Source organism: Rattus norvegicus, chromosome 6 (genome assembly GCF_021556685.1).
Source record: "Rattus norvegicus strain SHRSP/BbbUtx chromosome 6, alternate assembly SHRSP_T2T, whole genome shotgun sequence".
Taxonomy (NCBI): domain Eukaryota; kingdom Metazoa; phylum Chordata; class Mammalia; order Rodentia; family Muridae; genus Rattus; species Rattus norvegicus.
The window spans coordinates 50,051,195-50,059,735 of NC_141539.1; positions in this window are offsets into that span (position 1 = coordinate 50,051,195).

The window sequence follows — 8,541 nt, forward strand, 5'->3', positions numbered from 1 at the left end:
AGGCTCCTTGAACAGTCTGCTCATTAGGGTACATTCTGCAGAAGAGCAGAGATCTTAGGGAAATGCTTAGAGTAGCTTGTGAAGATCCTGGCCTATCAACTGAATATATACACTGGGTAGCATGTGATATGGGTTATGTAGCATGGACACACTTTGAGAAGCTTAGAGGAGACATTATATCAATATGTGGAGGGAAGTACCAGGCCATCTAGAGATGAAGTAGAGGTGCTGAAGGAGGGAGAAGACCAGGCATCTAAACACGTATGAGGGAAAGCGTTCTCTATGAAAGAACTTCTACTTGAATAATCCTAAACTGGTTTACATGTGAGTTTTGCAAGCACATGTGTGTGTGTGTGTGTGTGTGTGTGTGTGTGCGTGCGCGCACGCGTGCGCATACATGTCTGTGCATTGTGTGAAAATGAGTTTCTAACTTTATACTCAAGTATTACAGAGCTGAGAAGACCTCTTTTCAGTGGTGAACAGGCCCAGGCCCATTATGTCCATATCTTGACTTCATGAGTATTGAGCCTTTGAAAATCCAGATCTTTCCTTGGCAAATATGGTTGCTTGCTTCCCTGTTTTGCTAACTACCAGAACTGATTTCACACTAGGACACAGTCTTCTCTTCCTCTTCCTCTTCCTCTTCCTCTTCCTCTTTCTCTTTCTCTTTCTCTTTCTCTGTCTCTCTGTCTCTCTGTCTCTCTGTCTCTCTGACTCTCTCTTTCTCTCTCTCTCTCTTTCTCTCTCTCTCTCTCTCTCTCTCTCTCTCTCTCTCTCTCTCTCTCTCTCTTGTGTGCATCTATCTATCTGTATTGAAGGAAGTAAAAGTAGATGTAAGGTGTTGTCTTCAGTTGCTCTCCATCTTCTGTTTGAGCCAGCATCTCTCACTGATCTGATGTGGTTTTGCTTAGCTGGACTAACTGCCCAGCAAACTCCAGTCTATCTTTTCTTTGCTGTCTGCCTTTCCCCAATCTGAGCTTACAGACTGTGGGTACTCATACTTACACAGTAGGCACTTACATACACAGAGTCATCTCCCCATCCCAAAGGTTGACACTTTGAGTTGTCCAAAAGGAAGAGAAATCATTAGCTTACTGTCTCCAGAATAAATAGAAGGTGACTAAGTACTCATGATCCACTTAGCAGGCTGAAAAATCAGCACACCCTTTCAATCTGCATTTTTCCCTAAATGTCTTCAATAGAATTGATTTTGTGAAGTGTGGATATTTCAAAGTGAAACAGTGTTTAAGTCTCATCTCCTCTCTAGGCTTCAGGATAAATCTGGCCCTCGGATTCTTTTATCTAAATAATTAAAAGCATATAATAAGAATGCTCTCAGCTGTATGGACCCAGGGAGCTCTGGACTGCTAATGGCAAAATCAAATGAGTGGAGTATGTGGGACATCCATGGGGTCTCTAAGCAAGCTGAGCCACTGAACGACAGGAGGTTATGTCAAGAGCAATGTCGGGGGAGCGTGTGGGGATGTGCCATGAAGGGTAACAGTGGTGGGGGTGGGGCAGGCAGCACAGCGTGGATACAGATGGAAGGCTCACAAGGCTAGTTGTGCAGGAGCAGGAGGAGGGGCAAACTCTGCTACTGCTCCATCCACCGCTTAGGGCTACATCATTTTTCACAGCAAGGATCTCTGACCTACACTTTTTTGCACCCTGCCCACATCATGAGTAGCACCTTTAGTAGCCTTACTCAGAACACAGCCACCCTCTAGCCAAATGCCCTGTGAGAGAGGCACTGGTTCCTGGCAGCCAGCCACTCTGGTTTGGCTGCTTTGGGCCACATGGAGTGGTGTTAGTACCTGGTCCAGGCTGGGCTCCCACAGCATCTCTCCTGAAAACACAGTATCATCCTCTGAAGGAGAACACAGGGATGTCTCCTCTCCAGGCCTAGAAGCAATAGCAATCTCAGGAGAACAGATGAGCAGGGCCATCTCCCTACAGCTCATGCAAATTGGACTAGCTGGAAGAAAACACTGAATATTAGTGTGCATGAAATACCCACCATCACAAAACTGTCTGGCTATGAGTGAAACGAAGCCCGTGATGCTGGTCCTCCATGTTTGCTGGGTGCTGCTACCTAAAGTACTTGTCTTCTGCAGAGAACAGTACTGTCCCACCCTCCAGGCACCAAAGCAGTTTGGGAAGTGAAGTGGGAACTGGGCCAGTTAGAGGCTCCCAGCTTTCATGAATAGGTTGAGCCAGCCATGTATATAAGTGCTGTTGGAACAGGATACTACTTACAGTTTTGGCCTTTGTAAGTGGTTGCTTTGTCCAAGCCTTTTTAAAAATTATGAATTATTTTATTTACTTCCATCCCAAACACTGCCCTCCTCCTGGTACCCTCTCAGAGTTCTTTCCCCCATCCTCCCTACCATTCACCTCGGAGAGGTCCCCCCCCCCATTCCTAATGTGACTGCTATAGAGTCTTTCAGAGGCAAAAGGAAAGGGGGTGGGTTAAGTCTAAAGCTACCTCTCTGTGAAATCACCATGGACCCCAAAGAAACTTTGAGAGTGACAGTGTAGAGTCACTCTGGGGCTGAATGTGCCCTGTGGCAGGTGGAAAGCAGATACATTTCTGGAGGATGAGCTGAGAAAGATATGTTAAAGAACTTGCCCACAACTTCTAAGAGATCTTAGACTGCCACTGTGTGTTTGTCTGGTTCTCCCTCCACAGACTGTTTAGCTCTTTTTGAGGTAGCCATTGACCTGCCTGTAGTCCAAAGCAACAAGGCTGAGCTATTATTTCCCTGTGGATATATGGCTCAGCTAGCTGACACTCAGGTCAATAGACTCTGGTTAAAATGGCTCTCAAGCCCGGACCTCAGCTGCTATCTCTCCTTGTCCTTGGGCTCAGCCTTCTGATCAGTCTGCTCTTGCTGTCTGCACAACCTGCTTCTCTCCACTGACCCCAAAGGACAAGCTTCCTTTAGTCAGCCATCAGGTCAAACAATCATGGTCTTTCCAAGTGGAGAGCTTAGGGAGGGGGTCTGGTGGGGAGGGGGCTATAGCTGCAGCCCTCTGCTGGGACCACAGAGACAGGAGGGTCCCTGAGTCCCACTGACCAGCCAGTCTAGACAAATCAGTGAAGTCCAGATTGAATGAGAGACCCTGTCACAAAACTAAGTAGGGGGTGAGCAATGGAGGAGGACACCTGACATCAACCTCAGGACTCCATATACACATACACAAGCACACATGTGAGCGTATACCAGCACACACTGCATACACACCCACAGGCACACACACACACACACACACACACACACACACACAAACACACACAGAGGCACACGTGCACCTACACACACAGTGGAGTCAGCCCTTGAGTTCATTTAGTATCTACTGGAGCCTCTGACCGTGTGCCTACCTTCACTCCAGAGGAGCTTCCTCCCACTCCTCTCCAGACTGCCTGGGTGTGGTGTCTAGTTGATCTGACTGTGCATATGGCCGTGTAAAGGTGGAAGGGTCTTTCCTGCTCCGCAACCTGTCTTCTCCTCACAGGTAGCGAATACCCAGGAGGCCCCGGAGGGAAGTGTAGAATGCATTTCAGAGTCACAGTCAATACAGACAACTGGTCTATGGCCTGAGTGAGGAGAGCTGCACCTCTTCCCTTCTCTTCCCTGTGGATGAGGTGGAGACCTTGTAGCTCATAGGCTTTGGGGGCACACTGTAGGAGGACACCCTGAGAATGGACTCAGTATCAGTATAGCTGATTTCTTGGCCATGTTGTACTGAAGAGCAAGGCACTGTCTTTCCCCCCATCCACTATACACCTATAGGGCAAGTCACATATAAAAAGGAGTTGAGGTTTCAATTCGCACATTTCTCTCAAGACCCACATTCCTACCCAGTCTCGCTCAAGCAGCTTCAATGCTTTGCTGAGGATTTTAGGGCTATGTATAATGTCACTTGGTTTACAGAGAGACCCAAGGAGTCTAATTTGTCTGAGACACTAACTGAATGGTGCTAAAGCTAAGAGGTTGTCTTATCTGTGCTTTAAATCGGCTGCAATTATGACCATTTAGTGCTTAATCCAGAAGAATATACTTGCTTTCCATAATAGAAAAGGCATGACACCAAGTAACACTCAGTCTGCCTTCCGTTTTCACTGGGGATTAGCTCTCAGACCCTCAAACAGATGCCAACATCTGCAGATGCTCAAGTGCTTATGTAAAATGGTGTGACATTTGCATGTAACCTATCACATTCTCCTGTGTGCTTTAAACTTTCTCTCCACTGCTTACCACACCTAAGGCTGTGTAAAAACTCTGCAAATGAGCCTTACACTGTGCTTCTCCGGCAAAAAGAAACAGATCTGTATGTGTTCAGTACAGAGATACATTTTTTTCTCCTGAATATTTTCAATCTGACATCGTTAAATCCACAGTTGTGAAAGCACAGGCACGGAAGGCTGCTGTGCACACCCAGGACAGGAAATCGCTGCTGTTTTTTAAGCTTCTGTGTGTGCCGCAGGATTTTCCTGCCAAACAGCATTCCGAGCTCTAGCTCTGTAAGGAAGCTTTGCAGCTTTTTCTATAGATGAAGACTCTCCCGTCTGGGATGTGGCTCAGTGGGTAAAGTGCCTATGTTACCCTGTAAAAAGCTGGGGGCAGGGATGTATGTCTGTGACTCCAGCAATGGGAGGCAGGGGACAGAGACAGGAGGGTGGTTAGAGCTCATTAAGATGGCTTAGTTAAGTTCATGCATTCCAAGTTTACTGAGAAATTCTGTCGTTAAAACTCTAGTGGAAAGCTGTCTTAAGAAAACATCTGGTGTCTTCCCGTGGCCCCCATGCACAAACACACACACACACACACACACACTCAGAGAGAGAGAGAGAGAGACAGACAGACAGAGACAGACAGAGACAGAGAGACAGAGACAGACAGAGACAGAGAGACAGAGGCAGACAGAGACAGACAGAGAGACAGAGAGACAGAGAGGCAGAGAGACAGAGAGGCAGAGAGACAGAGAAAGACTCTCACTGAGAAGGATGAAGTCAGAGTTAAGCAGACAGATCATGATCATGAAAGCAACAAACTGGGGCTGGAGAGATGGCTCAGTGGTTAAGAGCACTGACTGCTCTTCCAGAGGTCCTGAGTTCAAATCCCAGCAACCACATGGTGGCTCACAGCCATCTGTAATGGGATCCGACGCCTTCTTCTGGCGTGTCTGAACACAGCTACAGTGTACTTATATATAATAAATAAATAAATCTTTAAAAAAAAAAAAAAAAAAGAAAGCAACAAACTGGAAATTCAGAGACAAGGTCTCCAGGGCCAAAGGTGATGAGTCTCTGCTCTCAATGTTTCACCCAGCATTGAACCTATTTTTATCAAAAGACAAAACTAATGGGATTGTCTCAGCAGATTCTCCTTTCTTAATGTAAAGAGTAACAGAAAAAATGTATATAGTATGAGGTATATACAAACAAAACTGTGGAGTGTCGGGTTAAGACTCATTGCCAGAATGTTCTAGCCTTCTTCTAACTAAAGCAAGGCTCTCCCACCTTGGCAGGTTTTCCTAGAAAGAGCGCTTAGCCTCACTACTTCAAGTTCCACACTGTGGACGCACAGGGGCAGATCAAGCTCCTGACATCATAGTCAGGACTCAAGGGCGAGTAGCAGAGAGGGGAACATTTGCTGTTGGCCTTTTAGTTCTCACTGCGGTTGTCTATCTCTCTCTATTCAGCATCTTCCTATTTACACACACGCAGAGTTTGCATAAAATGCTCACTCTCCAAATGGTATCTGAGGCTTCTCTGTCATTACACTCAGCATCTCGGCTTCTGGTCCCTCTGTGTGTGTGGATGCAGTGTAGACAACGCCTAGCAGCCTCAAATAGCCTGCATCTGCAGTTGGCCTATGCTCATATACACATACATGTCCTGTCTCCAGCTGTCTCACCCCCAAGAATAAATATCTATATTTCTTCATGGTAATGTTTTATCGAGAATAATATTATTATATTACAGGGATTGCAAACTGCAGTAGAGACTTGCATTGGTTATTATCATGGCATTGCATGTGTTTGACATATGCTTATATACATTTGTGCAGGACGAGGCTGAAGGGGAATGTCAGGTGAGACAGTATCGTTCATTGAACCCAGAGCTCACTGCCATTCGGAAGAGCTGATGGTCAGCAACCCCCCAGCAATTGTTCTGCCCCTCCTCTGAGGCTTCTAGGTATGTGCAGCAACACCCACATTTTATGTGGGTCTTGGGGATCTGAAACCTGGCCTTCCTGCTTACTCAGGAAACTCTCTTAATTCACCGAAACACCTCCCTAGCCTAATCCTTGCCTCCATGCACCCGGCTGTGACAGCTTGCAGAATTTTCACTCAAGTCTCCCATCTTTATTAAATACCAGCTGTGTGCTTGTGCCCAGTGGATTTTTCGGCATATATGTAATTCTTTCTTCACACATATTGTGTGAGGCTCAACCTCCTTTGAGAATTCTGGCACTGAAAGCCTGCTTCAGTTAGGAACATTCGAAAATGAATATTTGTTCCAACTGAACCCTGGTGGAGACAAGAGTGGTGTCCTGCCTGGTCCCCATATTCCTTCTGTCTCAAGTCCTTTGTGGGGTAAAGTTCTAAGTACGGAGACCAGTTATTTCTGAGAGAATCTCTCCCAATGCATTCTGTCTAAGGGATCCTCCAGAGTGCCCTGGGTCATCACGATGCAAACAAGCACCGATGGCTGACTGAGGGCCTCCCTTCTATAGCGAAGCTTTCAAAGCATTTTTCTGTGGTCCAGAGAAAGACTCTTTTTCTGTGTACTAAGGTCTGGGGAAAGAGAGGCCAGAACCCCAAAAGTGTTCATCATAGCTTGCGTGGACATTGCTCTTGGTCAGATTTGAGCATATGCCAAAGCATGAAAATGACACTTTTTAAAAACCATGTTTTTCAAGGGCTGGAAGGAAAGAGAGAAGAGACAGGAGGAGGATGGGTGCTGAAAAAGGCTTCTACCATCAGTTTCCACTCTGAGGCAATCCACTAGATGCCCCTCCTCTGGGTGCCCAAGTGGAGGCGGTTGCCAATAACCCTTTATTCCCAGAAAATAAAAACCAGTTTGCAAATGTCAAGGTGAAAAGTGAAATCAGCTGAATAAGCAAACAGCCATCAGGGGCCACTCAGCCTCGGAAGCCCCTGGTGCAAACCACAGCTCTCTGGAAGTGTGCATCACTCCTCTGCTTGGAAAGCCCAGCCATCTCCAGGAGAGTCAGATCGATTAGAGGCCACCTTTTTGTGAAAGCGATGTTATCATTGAGGCTGTAATTTATGCAAAGAAATTCTGTGGCTAGGGATGATTAAATTAGAGTCTACAATGCAGGGATTTCTACGGCATGGTCCCCCTCGGGGATTCTCACTTTTATCTACATTGAGATCAAGTCTGTGAAAATTTGGTGCATATGGTTTGGGATCTGAAAAAAAAAATTAGAACGCTTCCACATGTCCCTGTGTATTTTTGAAGTGGAGAGAACACCACCATGGCTCAGGGAGCCAACACAGCTTTGGAGGCGAAGGCATCGCCTTTCCAAAAGCAAAAGAAAAAAGAAAGAAAAAAAAAAAAACAGAGAGGGTTTTTCTTGAGCCTTCCAGAACTGAAGCTGCACATCCCACTTTGTTTCAAACGACAGCGTATGGAGAGCCCGCTAGACAGAGCTCCCGCACAAGACCGAACGAGGATGACCTGGACTCCATCTCCACTGTGGCTGTGATCTCCACGGGCATCTCCATCCCATTTCCATAGGCTCCAAGCCTTCGTGCCGGACTCCCCGCCCTGAGGGCACAGCCCCACAGGCTTACCCTGCCCCCCCCCCCTCTCTCTCTCTCCCTCTCCTCTCTCTCTCTCCTCTCTCTCTTCTCTTGGTGATGCATAATTCACCAGTGCACTCCAGCTGAGTCAGGCAGAGCAGAGACCGGACAGAACTGCAGGAGTGAAAGCATGGAGGATAACAAAGACCTGCGCCCTTGCAGCAGCAGCCTTGTAACATTGCAGGACACCAGAGCCCCTTTTAAAGTAACGTAATGTGGGCTTTCAATAGGATATTTGCAGTTGATAATTTTAAAAATGTGTATGCTGTGTACGAGGGGTCCATTAATCCTCAGACTCTTCCCCCTTCTCTAAATGTATGGCATCCATGAAGGAAAAAAAAATCTACCTAAGGAACAGAGGAGCTTGTTGGAGGCTGTTAGCTGGCAACCTGCCACTAGGCCTGGTCAGGCCTGTACCCGCTTCTTCCTCTACTCCTCCCTCTAGTCCTAGAGTCAGCAGCTGCCCTCTGGGTCCTTAACAAAGGAAGCTGCTGCTTAGGGTGGGGGAGGCTGATTTGGAAAGGAATGAGGAGCTGTGTGGGGCTCCTGGAGGCTATAGTGAAAGACTGGTCAAGATTCATTCGTTAACGCAGTATGACCTTCTGGGCCCCAGGTCGAGCCTGCCATCTATCACGTCAGGGTGGAGGTGAGCATGGGGCGTTTATGCTTGTGTGTGCCTGAAGCATATTAATTCACAGAGAAACC